This window comes from Malus sylvestris, chromosome 9, assembly GCF_916048215.2.
Source record: "Malus sylvestris chromosome 9, drMalSylv7.2, whole genome shotgun sequence".
In the NCBI taxonomy this organism is placed as follows: domain Eukaryota; kingdom Viridiplantae; phylum Streptophyta; class Magnoliopsida; order Rosales; family Rosaceae; genus Malus; species Malus sylvestris.
Window position 1 is genome coordinate 26,585,221 of NC_062268.1, and position 16,568 is coordinate 26,601,788.

Genomic DNA, 16,568 nt, shown 5'->3' on the forward strand with positions numbered 1-16,568 from the left:
TAAATCGGGAGAATCCCAAAGGATATCTAGGAAGTAGATACTGCATCTTCTTATGAGTGTGATTACTTGCAGCGCATGCCAATCCTTCGATTGTAAGGACTCCAAGATTATAAAAAACCTGTTGATTCCTTGCTGGATTAGGTTTTCGTATCTTACGGAACAAACATGACTTCGCCCACAAATCCGGAACATGGTGATGGTAGCATCACTGCTCTGTTTAGTCTACATCGGAATGTATCAAATAAACCAACGGTTAATCATGAATATGTTACATGCTAATTAAATCGTCAATTTGTTCTATATATTTGGATTACTAAATGATCTCCTATTCTAATGATTTTTCGTAGGAATGATCATTAAGTGAAGATTATGAAATGGAACTGTTCTAATTTTGAAATTTGTACGATAAAGATCTATTATTCAGAAGGGTTTGATATTGGATGCAAGTATTGTCCATATATTTATTCACATTTTGTAATGGAAAACTAGCATAAGATTGCAATTCTACACACGTAATTAATACCAAGGGCAATCTATATAGGGACCAGAGTGGTCTCAAGACCCTTCGGAGTTCAGGAAAAACGCTTGTGAAGTACCTTGGAGGACCACCCTAAACTCTAGAATAAGCTTTATGAAGTACTGGATGGGATAAATATCATTGTGAAAGATAATAGTTAGTATCCTAGTAGGTATAAGAGCCACCGTTGGCTAGGTTTAATCCGTCGAAGTTCGATTTTGTAGTTGCAGAAAGCCAAAATGAAGAAGGTGGATTGTATACCCTACTTTTGTCTTTTTCTAAAACGTAGCTATTTTGGAGAAATTTTTAGTTGTAACGGGAACACAAGTGGTACACCACGTGTTTTAATAGGAATGGTGGGAAATTTTATTTTTTAAGTTATTAACTTTTTAGCACACATATCTCACTATTTGTACAGTGACACGTGATGTACTACCCCGTGTACTAGTCACATTGAAAAATCTCTCACTATTTTTCCCTTTCCCTCTTCCATGGACAAGGATTGTCTGCCCTCCCACTTCCGGTGCCCTCTCGTGCCCTCCAGTTTTGTGTGGTCACGGTTAAGCCATGTCAACATTTTATATTGTTTTTTATAGAGACAATAAGACAAAATGAATAGTAATATAAAATGTTGACGTGGTTTAACCGTGACCACACAAACAGGAAGGCACTGGAAGTGGGAGGGCACCGGAAGTGGGAAGGCAGACAATCCTTGCCCTTCTTCCATCCCCTTTTTTATTATAGTTGGACCCATCATCTTCTCTCAAAACATTGTTTTCTATCCCCGCTTTGCCTTTTGGCTCTATTTTTGTCCCCTGCAAAATATTGAATATTAAATATAATGCTAGAGAGATTAAACTTATCGACAAAATTTACAAATTAAATGATGTGTCGCTAATAAGAAATGAGCATGTTTATTAACAGTTAAGTAATAATCTAATCATCAACTTCCATTTCATTTAGTTTACAAAATTCTGTTTACAAATTTAATCTCCTAGCATTACTCATTTTTTAACCTCTTAGATTACTAGTATCTCTTCACCATATAATTTACTATTCTTAAGAAAAACCTTTTCAATTTACGAGTTGTCAAGAAAAATTGACGTTAAATATTTTAGCAAGGTTTTTAATCTCTTAAAAACAAAACAAGGCCGTCTACATACAGGCAAAGTTTTTGACGAAATGTTTCACGTAAAAAATAGAGAAAACAATTGTGCACGGTATTTCCGTCTAGAAAATCGATTCTTTTATACTAGGATCACCCGAAGTTGAAATTCTTAATGTGCGACTGATTAACACTATGAATTTGTGTTTGACCTAATATCTTCTGCAACGATATGGTTCTGAAATTGAGTCTCTTGATATGCATTCAGGTCACATACTTCAAATGGAGCAGAGTGTCGCTTGGTGTTGGCATAGATCACCTTATGGCAGATGGAGTTTCTGGTATCTTCCTTATAAATACATGGTGTGATATGGCTCGTCGTCCGGCTCTTACAACTCAACCATTCATAGACAAATAATTATTTCGTGCCCGAGACCCACCTCAGCCTGCATTCGCCCACCTTGAATATCAATCTTCACCCCAAATGAAAACCCCCATCCGCAAAGCATAACTGATACTACGACCTCCATTTTCAGATTTACGGGGGAGCAGCTCAACATTTTCAAGGCCAAGTCTACTGTAGATGGCGGGAATACAGTCAAGTATAGCATATTTGAGATGTTGGCAGATCATATTTGGAGATATGCATGCAAGGCGCATCAACTTCACAATGGACAAGATTGTTGAATTATAAGTCTATAGCTGATTAGTATTAGTGAAATAAGATGAGTTTACTTTGTGAATTCACTTGAGCATATCTGCCAAGTGTGAGATTAAAAGTTGTAAGGTTAAAATAGCTAAGTGTAGTGATCCTATGATTTAGTTAGATGTGTGGCTGAGATCAAATGTGAGTATGTGGATCCAGCTAAGGCAAAACAAAACATGCCTTGTAATGCACGCGTGTGTGCTCAATTTCCTTCTTTAAGAAAAATATATCCATCTCTGCAACTTCTACAGAGAAAAGAGAGAACATTCATTCCCCTGCATCTCTCAATCTTCTTTCGATCTTCATATCGAATAACTCAAACAAATCAAATTACACTAACATGGCCTCAGAGCCAGGTTGCGTCATTTAAAAATCTGGGCGTAAATCTGTGAGGTCATTGAGCTCAATCGAAGCTTACAAAAGGTTTGCAAGATGTCTGGATCTGGAGGCTCGGAGGTGAGAACTCCAATCTTCTCCGGCGAGAACTACGAGTTCTGGAGAATTAAAATGGTAACAATTTTCAAATCTATTGGGTTATGGAATCTGGTAGAAAAGGGATTGCCAACACCCGATTCAAAGAAGAAGAAGAAGGAAGCTGAAAGGTCATCGGAAGACGACGGTGATAAAGAAATAGTTGTTGTGCTCATGAGGGATGCAAAGGCTCTGGGTATTATACAAAATGTTGTTTCTGATTAGATCTTTCCGCGGATTGCCAACGCCGACTCAGCCAAGATGGCATGGGATCTACTGTATGGTGAATACCATGGTGGTGATCAGGTCTGATCTATAAAACTTCAAAATCTTAGAAGAGAATTTGAGTACGCTAGAATGCGAGATGATGAATCCCTATCTAGTTATCTCACAAGGCTGAATGATTTAATTAATCAGATGAGAACATTTGGTGAATCTCTGTCTAATGAGACACTTGTGCAGAAAATTATGATTAGTCTAAGTAAACCTTATGATTCGATCTGTTTGGTTATAGAAAATACAAAGTGCCTAGAGACTGTAGAATTGCAGGAAGTTGTTGCAATCTTGAAGAGTCAAGAACAACGGTTTGATTTGCATAATGTTGATACCATTGAGAAGGCATTTGCATCATTCTTAGTGAGTCTCAAAGGGCAAAATAGAAGTGGAGTTCAATCTGGTTCATCAAAATTCCAGAAGAATTGGAACTCTAAGGGAAAGAAATTGGATCAAAACCTCGATTCCAACAGAAACCTTTCAATAGTCCTGCATCAAATTCATATCAGTCATTGTCAATGGATCAAGAGAGTATCAAACCACAGTGTAGAGTGTGTTCTAAGTTCCATTTTGGAGTATGTAGATATAAGGGGAAGCCCAAATGTTATACATGCGATAAGTTTGGTTATTGGGCTAGAGAATGCACTGTAGGGAAGAATGTGCAAAAGGCAAACTCTGCAAATCATGTGGAAGTGATAAGGAATTTGTTCTATGCTAATAGTGCAATCTCAGAGACAAATGTCAATGGAAATTGGTATGTTGACAGTGGTTGTAGGAACGACATAACAAGGAATGCTGATCTTCTTGTTGACATAAAAACAAATGTTGCTGGAAAAGTGCAAATGCCTACTGGTGTGTTAGTGAATGTTGCTGGAATGGGTTCATTGCAGATAGACACTAAAAGAGGTAAACAGTATATCAAAGAAGTCATGCATCTGCCAGGGTTAAAAGAGAACTTACTGAGTGTTGGACAAATGGATGAACATGGATATTATCTAGTGTTTGGAGGAGGCTTGTGTAGTATATTTGATGGACCTTCACTTAACAATTTTGTCATCAAGGTTAAGAAGAAGGAAAATAGATGCTACCCTCTTTCTCTGTTGCAAAATAATCAGTTGGTTCTGAAGGCTAGCATAGAGTACTCTACTCAGATTTGGCACAGAAGACTAGGTCACTTGAATTTCGGGGGGCTTCAGCAACTCAATGAGAAGAATACGGTACATGGTCTTCTATATCTAGAAGCAATCAAAGATGTATGTCAAGGATGTCAATTTTGAAAACAACATAGAGACTGGTTTCCAAAAGAACAAGCCAGGAGAGCAAACTGTCCTCTGGAACTTATTCATGTTGATCTGTGTGGTCCTATGCATAATGCATCCTTGGCTGAAAACAAGTATTTCATGCTATTCATTGATGACTGTACAAGGATGATTTGGGTGTATTTCCTCAGATACAAATCTGATGCATTCAATTACTTCAAAAAGTTTAAGTCAATGGTGGAGTTGCAGAGTGGTTTCAAACTTAAATGCCTAAGGAGCGACAGAGGTGGAGAATTATTATCATCTGAGTTCACTAAGTTTTGTGATACTGAAGGCATTCAAAGACAACTTACAATGGCTTATACTCCTCAACAGAATGGAGTAGTGGAAAGAAAAAACCGAACTGCGGTTGAAATGGCAAAAGCTATGCTTCATGATAGAGATATGCCATACTTTCTTTGGGCCGAAGCTGTACACACAGCTGTGTATATTCTAAATAGGTGTCCTACAAAGGCACTTGGAAATACAACTCTTTTTGAAGCCTATAGTGGTAGAAAACCAGGTATAGCACATCTCAAGATTTTTGGTTCCCTGTGCTATGTACATGTGCCTACTAAGACAAGACAGAAGCTAAATGCTAAGAGTGTCAAAGGTGTGTTTGTGGGATATGCTACATGTGAGAAAGGATACATAATATTTGATCCACGCACTAAGAATCTAATCTTGTCAAGAGATGTAGTTTTTGATGAATCTATGACTTGGAATTGGAAAGAAAATTCACAAAATTCAGTTGTTGCAACCTACATTCAGGATCAACCTGAAAATGTAGTTGGTGTGAATTCATATGAGTTGAGTGAAACTGAAGAAAGCTTCCTCAGTTCTAGTTCTCCCTCTTATACATAAGAACAAGAAATCTGTACCCCTGAATCTGCAAAGATTTCAGAGACTTATGATCACTCACCTCTAAAATGGAGAAATTTGAATGATGTTCTTGCCCAATGCAACTCATGCATTCTGGAACCAGAAAGATATGCAGATGCAGCTCAAGATAAATCATGGTTAAAGGCAATGGAAGATGAATTAGCTATGATTGAGAAGAATGGCACCTGGAAGCTTGTGGATAGACCAACCAAAAAGCCTGTTATTGGAGTTAAATGGGTCTATAAAACCAAGTTGAATCTTGATGGATCAGTTTTAAAAAATAAAGCCAGACTAGTTTCAAAGGATTATGCTCAAAAGCCAGGACTAGACTACAATGAAACTTATGCTCCGGTGGTGAGATTGGATACTATCAGGACTCTTGTAGCCTTGACAGCACATAAGAGCTGGAAATTATATCAGCTTGATGTAAAATCAGCTTTTCTGAATGGTGTATTGGAAGAAGAAGTTTATGCAGATCAGCCCGAAGGATATGTAGTCAAGGGAAAGGAAAATAAAGTCTACAAACTGCATAAAGCTCTGTACGGGTTAAAACAAGCTCCAAGTGCCTGGTATGGAGAAATTGATACATACGTCTCTCAGTGTGGTTTTGAGAAAAGTTTGAGTGAACCAACACTGTACACCAAAGCAAGCGGGCAAGACATTCTAATTGTTTCTATCTACGTGGATGACATAGTCTATACTGGTAGTAATAGACAGATGCTTGAAGAATTCAAAGAAGACATGAAAAGAAAATATGAAATGACAGATTTGGGTATTCTCCATCATTTTCTTGGAATGGGGATAATTCAGACTAATTTTAGCATTTTCATTCACCAGAAGAAATATGCAAGTTCTTTACTAAACAAGTTCGGTCTAAATGAGTGCAAATATGTGATCATACCACTTGTGGCAACTAAGAAGTTAACCAAAGATGATGAAAGTGGAGCAGTAAGTGAAGAACTATACAAAAGCATTGTGGGGAGTCTTCTATATCTCACAGCTACTAGGCCGGACATAATGTATGCATCTAGTCTACTTGCTAGATTTATGCATGTTCCTACTAGCAAGCATTTTGGAACTACCAAACGTGTGCTCAGATACATTAAAGGGACTCTTGACTATGGTTTGGAATACACAAAAGGCAAAAAGGCAATATTGATTGGCTATTGTGATAGTGACTGGGGTGGATCACTAGATGACAGCAAAAGTACATATGGATATGCATTTTCTTTGGGAAGTGGCGTTTTTTCTTGGGCTTCAGTTAAGCAAAATTTCATGGCATTATCTACTGCAGAAGCAGAGTACATAAGTGCATCCGATGCCACTGCACAAACAATCTGGCTCAGGTTTGTATTGGAAGATTTTGGAGAGCTTCAAACTAAAGCAACTTCTTTACAGTGTGACAACACCTCGGCAATTGCAATCACCAAAAATTTTGTGTTTCACCAGAAGACTAAACATATAAACAGAAGGTACCACTTTATTAAGGATGCACTGCAGGAAGGAATCATTGACCTGGTATATTGTCCCACTGAAGAGCAGCTAGCAGATATCTTCACAAAACCTTTGGCCAAGGATCGTTTCAACTATCTCAGGAGTATGCTCGGAGTGAAATCAGCTCAAGACTTAAAGGGGAGTGTTGAATTATAAGTCTATAGTTGATTAGTATTAGTGAAATAAGATGAGTTTACTTTGTGAATTCACTTGAGCATATATGCCAAGTGTGAGATTAAAAGTTGTAAGGTTAAAATAGCTAAGTGTAGTGATCATATGATTTAGTTAGATGTGTGGCTGAGATCAAATGTGAGTATGTGGATCCAGCTAAGGCAAAAAAAAACATGTCTTGTAATGCACGTGTGTGTGCTCATTTTCCTTCTTTAAGAAAAATATATCCATCTCTGCAACTTCTACAGAGAAAAGAGAGAACATTCATTCCCCTGCATCTCTAAATCTTCTTTCTATCTTCATATCGAATAACTCAAACAAATCAAATTACACTAACAAAGATACCAAACTTCTTATTGCAACTGATGGAAATTCGAAGGCCTAGATTGCAACCCCCGGTCCCACCTCCTTACTTTGGCGATGCTGTTTTCAGAACCACACCAACTGCTGCAGCAGCGTATCTCCAATCCAAACCGACATGGTATGCTGCAAGCCGTATTCATGATGCTTTGGCGCGCGCGGACAACTATTATCTAAGATCATTTCTCATCTACCTTGAGCTTAATCATCCTCGTCCTTGCGAACTTGACACTGGAGTTTCGTCTATGCGGTGCCCGATTCTTTGGATAAACAGTTGGATTATGCTGCCGATTCACGATGCTGATTTTACCAATTTACATGGGACCTTGTGCAATGCCAGTTGACGGAATTTTTTTCATACTACCAAGTGCAAGAAATGATCAGAGTTTGTCGCTGGTTATTTCCCTGCAATCTGAGCACATGAATTCGTTGCCCAAGATGTTGTATGACATATGAAGCAAATGAAACGCTAAAGATTGAATTCCCGCCATGCACTGCTGGCGGCCTAAGGTCATCCTTAAGCTGCATGTTCAAGGCTTAAATCCCCTTTTCTTCCCCTTTAATTAAATAAAAAAGCGACAGTTTTCTATGCTGTGTTGATTGTGCATGTGGACTTCTGCTCCACACCACTGGCTGTAGCTTGTTGTCATTCTCAATGTTTATCTTTTCCCACATTTTTACGTGAAACCTAAGAAAAATATTATTCTAAATATGAGGTTAAGGTTCTTTAATACACCATAGACTTAAAACTCATATATAAGTCTCATGAAAAGTTGAAATTCAAATTTTGGATAACTCCTCACTTTGGTCCTCATTTTGGTCCCTGAGATTTTAAATCAATAGAATGACCAAAATACCCTTAATTTTTGTCAAATTATGACCCATTATTTATTAAATTGAGGGTATATTTGTCATTTTGATTCTTATTTAACATAATTTTGCATGGAATGACCAATATGATTGATGGTGGACAATCTCAGGGACCACTTCCATTGATTTCAAATTTTAGGGACCAAAGTGATGTGTTATGCAAATCTCAGGGAATATTTTCGCTAAAAAGCCTATTTAGTTTAAGGTGAAGCTCATATTATCTAGAAAAATGTTATTCAACCAACAAAAATGAGATTTGAGTTTTGAGTCTAACCATTTCCAATGCACATAACTAAATTGTTAAAACTCTATGAATTTTGAGTCCAATGTTTCTCTTCCAATGCACAGACTCAAGTCTTAAAAATTAAAGCTTGTATGAGTCTTAAGATGTGAGTCTTTATATCATAGATGAAAACCAAAATACGTAAATTAATCCACCACCTTTTTGGGACTCAAATATAAGAATATAAGTCTAGAATTTGAGTCTTTGCATTGGAGATCCTCTAAGAGCATTTCTACCGACGTGGACTTTCCTAGGCATTTGTAACGCCCTAGACCTAAGGTTGATTTAGTTTGGTTTCAAACAAGTTCATTTTTTATTTGAGCCTAACTAGTAGGCCCATTAAAAAATTGGCATTAATACAAGTATTCAACTTTCAACAAACTCAAAAGTTCAAAACCTAGTTATTTGCAAACTAAAATGCATTATGGCATTAATTCAATGCAATTGGAAAAAAATTCATGATCACTATATTAAAATTCGACATGAAACAAAGTTCAACATCAAAATGCCTTATTGCATTAGTACAACCCAATTGAACAAGTTAAGTTTACCATACTAAATTGAAGTAGTCCAAACAAAGTTCTATGTCAAAATGCCTTATGGCGTTAGTACAAACCGAATAATAAATTGTTTATGCAATTAAACACAAAAAATTTGGTGTTTCCAATCACAACGTTGAATCATTCAACCCTTTCAATTTGCTCTCTAATATTATTCCGTTCATACAAAAGAAAAACAAGAAAATATGCGAAATTGCATAAGGCATGAATCGTCTATTAAATGGCACTACTACAAAATTAACTATAACTGGCGGTTCAAAAATCGACAAAAAACGTATATTACTGTCGGATTTTAAGCAAAATGCTATAGAAAATGGATGCAGTGACAGATATAATAAGCGACAGAATTGCTAGCGTCAGGAAATGAATTTTCCGACAGAAATTGTGACACACCCCGTCCCGAAGGAGAGCATGCTGGCCATCACGTGAGAGTGACGTAACCATTTACACAATTCGGAAGCTTTAAAAATACAATTACTAAGATGAAACACCCGAGGGTGAGTCCTACTTTTGTGAATTCTGTCAGAACACCGTTGGATTCCTCGTGGCCACCAAAGCTCTACTATCTAGAACCTGGAGGGGATCAAAACAAAATTGAGTGGGTCAGTAAAACAAAGTTTTTCGAAAACTTTTCATTTAAAACATTTATAACCCCTCGCTGTAAAACCTGTATACTTTCCCAGAAAATAGCATAATAGCATAATACTTTTCATAAATCTCAAATCATCAATTTTTCTCAAAAACCAGAAAGTATGCCATGTTATAATTTCAAAAACAGAATGAATGATGCATCAATGTAACAGATAAAATGGTGAATTAACCGGAGACCCTACAGTTGGTCATGTACGGTTAATTCTATAGCTCAACATCCAATCCAACCGGAGTCACCTCGGTGACCTGTGCGACACTACACTGCATATAAGTCGGAACTACCTGAAGTAGTCTGTACGACATGAATGGTGTAATAATACGCTCTAGTGCTTCTCTCATCAATCATCTGTGCACATAATCTAAGATCACCTATCAGTCGGAACCCTCTCATGGTCTGTACGACATGTGGAAACCCTCTCATGGTCTGTACGACATGCACCTACTTGGATCCAAGGTTAGCGTGCGGTGCGAGGTAAATAATATAAGCACTAACACCATGATTGCAGGTTATGAGCTATCAACATAATATACATCATCAATGATTCACATGAATAATATAAAACTCACCTGATACTTACCTGTGCATCCACAGCACCAATTCACATATATATATATATATATATATATATGCATCAATTATCAATTCATATAACTCATATCATTCATATTATGCATGCATGGCATTTTAGAAACATACTTTCACTAAAACTCAATTTCTGGGAAAATGCATAGTATATAGGTATAAATAGAAAGTATTGCCCACTCACCTGGAGTTCACCCAACAACTCCCTAGCACAACACATCAAGGCGTCATGATGATCGGCACCTAGAACAATAATCAAATCCAACCTCAGAAATCATATCGATAGAATATAACTTATATAAAACACATCACTACGCAGTTCGATCCAGAAGATCTGCAACTCAGATTTTAAATCCATAACTTCCAGAGGTCCACAATATACCTCTAGGACAACATCCTAAAATTTCATTACCATCCAACGGTCAGATCTCCGTCAATTTCCAAAACCAAGTGACGATTAACATTCTATTTTATGAATTTACAACTCCAATTTCGGAAGATCCGTATATTGGATTCCCAATCCGTAAGTTCCTATAATCCTCAAATATTACGTATTACAACGTATCAAATTTTGGTGACGATCCAACGGTCAGATCGTCAATTCACATTTTCACCTAACCACGAATCGTAACGAACTTAGGTTCAATTATTCAATTTACGTCCATCAATTATCAAAACTGAATCTAGAACCTTAAACATATGCCAAGAATGATATTGGCGGCCATTGGCCACGCGCCGCCGCACGGGCCGCCGCGGGTGGCGGTTGGCCGCCCCGGCTCGCCGGAAAATTCAACTATTTCCAAAAATTCTCAAAAAAAAAAAACAGAATTGAAGATCTCAATGAGTAGAGCAAACTTTATACCTGTGGCCAAGGCCAATTTGGCCTGGAAGAGCTCCAATTTCACCAAAACCGTGAAGAACCCTAGAATTGGGTGTTTTCAATTCGACCTTCAAATCAATTCCGCCGTCCCAACCAATGCTTGGGCTTTGTTCCAGGTCCTAGGGGAATGCTAATGGTGTTAGTAATTGAAAGAAAACATTTCAAGATTTGAACAATTTGAACAAAAAGTCGCGGCACCCACGGGTGCGGTTTTCACCAAATCACCATCAAATTTCATGATTTTTGGGTTGAAACATGAAGAGGGAAGGCCTAGGTGTTGATTGGGAGTGGTACCTTGATCCAATTCGTGAGAAATCCGGTGAAAATCGTCAGAAAAATGGAGGTGGGTGCGCGGGTAAACGGGTTGGGGGAAAACCCGTTTCCTTCCTTCTCTCCTCCGCTTCTCGCCCTCTCTCCTTTCCTCCTTTCTTCTCCCTCTGATTGGTCCTCCACTTTCTCTTCTTTCTGGTTGGCCCAACTCCTCCCTCTCTCCTGTTCCGATTGGGCAGCTTTGCCCAATCCTCCATCTTCTTCTTCTTCCTTTCACGTACACACACACACAAAACCTTCTTTCATCTTTTTATTTTTATTTTCTTTCTCTTACATCCAAGCCATGCATTTCATTCTTCATTAAATCTGGGCCGTCCATTTTCATAAAAGAAATTCTGGATTTTACTAAAATTATAATTCCTTAAAATCCCAAATTTCAAACGTTAATAACTTTTTCGATATAACTCCAAATCATGAACCGTCAGCGCCCACACGTTCGTAGCGACGAGTACTACGAGGATATGTTAAGAAAACAATTCTTAGATGGCACGACACAACGATTAACCTCGAATAATGTGCGTGCCTCAAAGGGCATTTTTGTAAAATCCTTTTTTAAAACTTTAAAAACTCTTAAAATTAGGGACGGGCTGTCACAAATTGTGTCGGATATAACCGACAAAGAATAAATTAATAATGAATAAATAATAGCATTTTCTGTCGAATAAAACCGACAGAAAATATACAAAACCGACAGAACTTGTGTCGGTTATAACCGACAGGGAATATATTAATAATAAAAAAGACCATGTTCTGTCGGCCAAAACCGACAAAACATATAAAAACCGACAGAACTGGGAATATATTAATGATAAATAAGACCATTTTCTGTCGGCTAAAATCGACAGCAGGGTGATTAATAATAAAAAAAATATAAAAAGGACATAACAGCATTATCCCTTCTCCTCTCCTTCTGGTTGAGCATTCTTCTTCTGCTCGAAATGACCCAACATGCTTGAACCAGATTCTGCAGCTAATGAGCAAACCAGATTGAGCTAATAAGGTACACCATATTCTTCACTTCTTACAGTTCATCCTGAAAATACAAAGCAATGAGGATCAAATTGGTTGACCATCTCCGACCACTGATTGATGAAATGGCGAAGAGTATGATTTGGGACTTCAACTACAAAATATGATGTCCTATTGACTAAACAACCATGAAAATTCCCATTTACATTTTACCATAGAAAAACAACTCCTCAAGTAATGTTAATTCCAACTACTTCAGTTTTTCAAGCCATATAAATCACAAAGTTGAATTTGAACTACGTGAAAGAATTAAAGTACCTGCACTGGCTTTCTCCTCAACACCTGAAATGCTTCTGCTCTCATCGACAAAAATCTAAGAAATTTTTTAGTGAGTATATTTTCAAGCTCATCTGCCTGCTTTACATATACAAGAAAGAATGCACAAAAAAAGGAGATAAAGGAAAAAATATGGGATATTGATTTCAATTCTATGAATCTATATACAACAACAAATCTTGCAGGTGAGAATTGCACCACGAGAGATTACCTGAGGAAAGCCACACTGATTGGGCATTTGAACAGATGGGGAAAGTCATGCCAAATTGAGTACAAGTGCCTAACAAATTCACAGAAACAAAAAAACACATCCAATTTTTAACTAGAGGATCAAACTCGAATTCAGTTCAGAAAAACCTAACAGATACATTGAATTCCAACCAGGCTTCATCATTTGCATATTATCACAAGATTAACATAAAATTTCACTAAAATTTACAAGAAATTAATAAAATATAAGAGATAAGTTCACTTCATTTGTATTGCAATTAATACCACAATCACCGTGAATTCACAATTAACAGTACCTGTAATGACCGAAGCCCACTCGTCACGAAACTCAAACCCGGAACCCCGAAGCACCTTCCTACAAGAATTCAGAATCTGATTCTGAACACCCAAATCAAGCAATTGGAGCCCCGCCCTAGCCATAAGCCTAATCTCCGTTTCCGCCCAGAGATCTTTTGGAACCCTCCCCTTCCCAAACTCCAGGAGCTCCCTCAACGACCCGCCTGCCGATTCTGGATCCTCTGCGTACGCCGAGAGCCCAGGATTGACCCGCATCGATGCCAACCCGTCCTTTCCAAAATCAAACACGGCGCCATTACCGCCATCAGCTCCGTACCCGAAACAAGCTCGAATCTTTAAAGCGAAACGAAGACGATGAGTGGGTTCCCAAAAAGACCACCACCTAACTTCGAACTTAACGACATTCGCCGAAATTCGTCGCTGTGATGACATGCATGCACAGATTCAAAACAGAGATTAAACCCCAGAGATTTTCGACATAATACTCATCACAGATGAATTAGAACCCACACAATCAAGAGGGGAAAATAATTCATACCTAAGATGGAGTTCGAGAGAGCTGAAGCTCTCAGCGTTAATGGCAAAGCTCACGGTGATGCATCGATGATACATGCAACGCTGCAGGTTGATTCCCCATGTCCCAAGGGTTCGAGGTTCAGATTTTTTAGGGTTGATTTGGTCAGAATTGAAAGGAATGCCGAGATTTTTTAGGGGGTTCCTTCTCGGAGGTTAGAGAGAGGGAGAGTGCCAAGAGTTAGAGTTAGGTTTCAGAAAAATGAAGGAAAGGAGTGGGGGCCGAATGTGGGTATAAAAAAAAATTCATTACTGTCGGTTAAAACCGACAGTACAAAAAATGGCGGCAAAATTCCCTCCCAAAATTTTAAATTCCCCCCAAAATTTTGTTACTATTTTAAAATAAAATAATAATTGTTTGGTTTAATAAATAAATAAAAAAATGTATTTAAGTAGAATAAGTTTCTAAAAATTAAATAAATAATTGTTTTTTTTCGTCGAAAATAAATAATTGTTTGGTTTAATAGACAACTATTAACTACATCTTGTGAACTTTTTTTTTTGTCATGTTCATTGTTAATTTGGATAATCCAATTAAAATATTCCAAAAAAAAATTGAACATTTTGCTGTTATTTACTAATTGTGTGTATCTTGTAAACGTTTTTTATATTTTGCCATGTTCTTTGTTATATTTTGCCATGATTATAAACATACATACTATTTTGTTTTGTCTAATATATATATATACACACACACTGATATACTACAAAATGTATAATAATTCTACATAAAATATTTACCAAATATTATTGAATTGCATATACAGAAGCGCAAAGATTGATGTACAAATATCCGAAACTTAGAAATTTTAAATTATGATGATGATCTGAAAATTTCAAAAAAAAATGACACACCCCGTCCCGAAGGAGGGCATGTTGGCCGTCACATGAGAGTGACGTAACCATTTACACAGTTCGGAAGCTTTAAAGATACAATTACTGAGATGTAACACCCGATGGTGAGTCATACTTTTGTGAATTCTGTCAGAACACCGTTGGATTCCTCGTGGCCACCAAAACTCTGCAATCTAGAACCTAGAGGGGCACAAAACAAAGTTGAGTGGGTCAGTAAAACAAAGTTTTTCGAAAATATTTCATTAATAACATTTCTAACTCCTCACTGTAAAACCTGTATACTTTCCCAGAAAATAGTATATATATATAACCATATATAATCTCAAAACTCAAATCACACGTCATTATCACTTTTCAAGAAAATATGCCGTGTTATGCATCAAAACATAATAAGGATGCAACATCATAACAGGTGAAATAAGGAATCAACCGGAGACCTTGCAGTTGGTCATGTACGGTTAATTCTATAGCTCAATATCCAATCCAACCGGAGTCACCACTGTGACCTGTACGGCACCACTCTGCACATAAATCGGAACTACCTAAAGTAGTCTGTACGACAAGAATGGTGTAAGAATACGCTCTAGTGCTTCTCTCATCAACAACTGTATAATAATCTAAAGTCACCTACAAGTTAGAACCACCTCTCATGGTCTGTACAACATGTCAGAACCCTCTATTGGTCTGTACGACATGCACCTACATGTCGGAACCCTCTATTAGTCTGTACGACATGTCGGAACCCTCTTAAGTGTTTGTTAAATCTATCAATTTGATAGGATATGCATTCTACGAAACTAGTTTCAACTATCCAACCGTCAAATATGTTTGTATATACTCCGAGATCGCATACCTAAAAAATCACAAAAAACAAACACTCAGAGATTAGGTAACAGAACAAAAGTTTTCGACGATTATAAATGAAAAATCACAATTTCACGGTTATTTTAGCTCCGGTTTTGATGATTTTTTACAGCTACACTGCTCGACCCTATAAGAATGTATTGAAAAAATTCAATCTTCAATTTAAAATATTTACACTAGTGGATAAATTTTTATACTTAATGGAAGTATAACATTAACTCTTAAGTGTTTGTTAAATCTATCAATTTGATAGGATATGCATTCTACAAAACTAGTTTCAACGATCCAACCGTCAAATATGTTTGTATATACTCCGAGATTGCATACCTAAAAAATCACAAAAAACAAACATTCAGAGATTAGGTAATAGAACAAAAGTTTTCGACGGTTATAAACGAAAAATCATAATTTAACGGTTATTTTAGCTCCGATTTTGATGATTTTTTACAGCTACACTCCTCGACCCTATAAGAATGCATTGAACAAATTCGATCTTCAATTTAAAATATTTACACTAGTGGATAATTTTTTATACTTAATGGAAGTATAACATTAACTCTTAAGTGTTTGTTAAATCTATCAATTTGATAGGATATGCATTCTACGAAACTAGTTTCAACGATCCAACCGTCAAATATGTTTGTATATACTCCGAGATCGCATACCTAAAAAATCACAAAAAACAAACACTCAGAGATTAGGTAACAGAACAAAAGTTTTCGACGATTATAAATGAAAAATCACAATTTCACGGTTATTTTAGCTCCGGTTTTGATGATTTTTTATAGCTACACTGCTCGACCCTATAAGAATGTATTGAAAAAATTCAATCTTCAATTTAAAATATTTACACTAGTGGATAAATTTTTATACTTAATGGAAGTATAACATTAACTCTTAAGTGTTTGTTAAATCTATCAATTTGATAGGATATGCATTCTATGAAACTAGTTTCAACCATCCAACCGTCAAATATGTTTGTATATACTCCGAGATCGCATACCTAAAA

At 36.9% G+C, this 16,568-nt stretch overlaps 1 pseudogene; it reads left to right on the forward strand.

The window, feature by feature from the left end:
* Window positions 1-1,854: 1,854 nt before the first annotated feature.
* LOC126633913 (shikimate O-hydroxycinnamoyltransferase-like) lies at window positions 1,855-7,733 on the forward strand (annotated as a pseudogene).
* The last annotated feature ends 8,835 nt before the right edge of the window (window positions 7,734-16,568 follow it).